This window comes from Solanum verrucosum, unplaced genomic scaffold (assembly GCF_900185275.1).
Source record: "Solanum verrucosum unplaced genomic scaffold, falcon-dt-bn FXZP01000214.1, whole genome shotgun sequence".
Taxonomy (NCBI): domain Eukaryota; kingdom Viridiplantae; phylum Streptophyta; class Magnoliopsida; order Solanales; family Solanaceae; genus Solanum; species Solanum verrucosum.
The window spans coordinates 201,496-204,872 of record NW_026020059.1 but is presented as its reverse complement, the minus strand read 5'-3'; positions in this window follow the sequence as shown (position 1 = coordinate 204,872).

Here is a 3,377-nt window from a genome sequence, read left to right as displayed (position 1 = left end):
TAAGTTAGTTGTAGTCCATGTATTTAATGCTTGACCAAGCCACACCAACAATGATACATCGATTTCGCACATGTAGTTCGATCCCAGCGGACAAGACAGATTTACCCTTGGAAATAGGCAGTCATGGTGATTTCCGTGGATATGCAGTGTTTTCTCTTTTGTAATGCATCATGTATTATATTAGACATGCTCCTCATATAAGGATCAACCAAAAATAAGCTAATTAGACCTGATAATCTTAAATTTTATGTACAACTCTAATAATGCATCAGAAAAATAGACTAAAAGGACAACATAAGCAACATGCTCAAACAAAAATGCTAAGTACCAAGTGATGATGACATCTCACCTCCTTCTATGCCCCTCTCTAGTATGAAACACAACCTTTTAATTTCTAGAATATTAAACAGCCATACAGACGATGCTTAGAATATGTACCTCACACGACAACATGGATACTGCTTGGAGTAGCCTGACATATGGTATCATAACATTTTCTAATCCCCCATTAATTATTGTTTAAAACATCTATCAATCCATGAATGCGCTTTCCGGTGAAAGTATAGAAAAGAAAGAAACAACTTCATTAACCACTTCAACTGAAGAATAATCAAAATGTTACAATTTGAGAACGTACGTCATCTATATATATATATATATATATATATATTACCTTCATGGGAAAACAAGTTCCAATGTTTTTCAATTGACCTTTAAAGACCAAAAGACAATAGCAGATTTACCTTATACTAGAAGTTGTTAAATTACATGTTGCACTCCCACGTAAGTCACATAGTTAAGGGATCCAGTGTTGCATCTCACAACTGTAACATTGTTCAACACATCATGAACGGATTTATCAGGTAAACACTAACTTGCAGCATCCACGAACGACCTCACACACAAAAATCAAACAGTTAAAAGAATATTAGCTAGCTTGCATTGGGTGATCAATCAAGAGAGAAAAGTGTACTAGTGACGATTCTTGAACAGACACATACATATGTTGCATGGCATACACACATGACACATGATTCCTTAATAGGCACATGCATATGCTATCAAGCTTAACACGAATCCCTAGTAAAATACCGTGTTGAAAACCATCTATAGACACCAAGAGGGAAACAATAATTTCAATGTTAAGGTGGATCATAAGTAAATTGCAACAACTGCGAGACTGCAATGCATTTAGTTTCTCACTTAAGCAAGAAACTTGCCAGCTTCTCACTAAAGCAAGAAACTAAGTTGCCACAATTTCTAATTACCAATCATCATATCATATATTACTAAAATTGGGAAAAAAGTTGAAAGTTGATATACCAAAATAACCCTATAAACTGAGATACTACAATAATAATTAATATATATATATATATATATATATATAGTAAAATTTAAGTTGCATTTTAATTTCAACATTGAATGTTACTTCAGTTATTTTAATTATTGGTTACCAATGAAAGAATAATAAATTAAAAAGCTTTTGATTTACTTATGTTACCAATTTAACTAGATAATGAATAATCTTATTTGTTATCTTAAATTTTTCTCACTAATCAGCTTATTATAAATGGAATATTCAACCCCTTCTTGACGCCTCGTTAGAAGAAATAATAGAGACAAGTTGAAGATTTCTAATAAAGGTATGTTCATTTTATTTGGTTATTTTCTTTGAATGTTTATGAAAATATATATCCCTTTTCGTGTATTTTTTAAGCACTATCCAATTTTTCTTTTATTGTACTTCTTTGTCTTTGTCAGATAATTATAATGGGCTCAATTTCTATGATGAGGAACCTCAAAAATCATTGCCAAGGATCCTTCCTCTTACATAAGCTTTTAGATTTCCCAAACGAATCTATATGTTGCACCTAATAATATGAAAGTAGTTATAAGAACTTGAAAGAAAAGAGGAACAAAGTTGGACCATCAAGTTTCTCCAAAGCAACATCTCTTAAATGATGACTCTTGAGTCATGACTAGCAAATTTAGACAACTGGAGCTTAGAGGATGAGAAGTACCCCATTCAGAATTATCTCGTGAAATTGGACAATTGGAGATTTAAAAAAAATATCCCACTCAAATTATCTCGCAAATTTGGATAGCTGGAACTTAGAGAAAATAAAAACATCCCATTTAGAGGCCATATTTAGAAAAGAAAAACCACAACAAACTGAATCCAAAGCATCCTAACTACATCAAGATGCTAATACCTCCATCAATTTCAAAAATAGTACACTCACATCTATATTGTTGTTTTATAAGTAAGCCATCCAAATTAGAAAATACAACAAATACTTTAAAACCAGGAGTCAGACATTATCAAAACCATTGTAGATGACTATAATAGACTGCTTCTTAGAAACCCAGTAAGCTTGTCCCTTCTCGTGTTTGGTGCATGAACCCACCTAACTAATTGTGTGCATAACACAATATCACTGTGCAACTAATACTTGCTCATGGTAGATAACACACAAAAATTCCACTACTCTAGCACATGTACTCCATTTAAAGATTCTAGGTAGATAAAGAAAACCAGAAAACTAGGGATGGAAACCTCTTCGTGTTGAATGAGCTAATTGCCCAACAACATGGGATACAGAGAGAAACATCTACAAGGGAAGACTCTAAAACTTCTGCTGAAGAGTCTTCCAGAGGAGAAGATGCAAGAAAAGACGATCTGCTGCAGGTACCAGAGATGAGGTTTACTTCATTACAAAGATTATTGACATCCAACAATAGAAACTGCATGGTCTATACCCTTATCATCATTAGCTCGTGTAGAACAAAAAAGAAATTGGCATAACCTAAACATGAAGTCCTTGGATGCCTCAAGAAACCAACAGAAGTGAGAGTTTACAGCAAAGTCAAATTTCAAAATATATCTGCAAACCTAGAAAGAGATTCCCTGCACCATAAGCTCACCATACCATTTGAATCTCACTTCCAAAACAGGAGACCAAGCATTCCGACACAGGAGACCAAGCATTCTGCCAGACTTCATTTCTGCAATTGACAGGTCTTCTCATTCCATAACTATATAGCAAAATCAGAGGACTTAGAGATATAACAACAACAACAAATCCATACAAATCCGATTCTTTAAATACCCAAAAATCATCAACCGTCTCCGGTCATCAGGAAAATGAACACACAAGACTAGTTGCATTATGGCAGAAACCTAAAAACAAATCCTTGACCCTGCCACCCCAACTTCCAAATGCCATAACCAAAGAGCAGAAAACTGCATCAGGGAAAAAATTAAAGCCTACCAGATCATATAAGACAATCGGCAGGAGAAAAGAACTTGAGTTGCCAGCCCTTCCCATTGTAACCAAGCAGGGATATTTATAGAGGGTAGCGGGATGGAATAA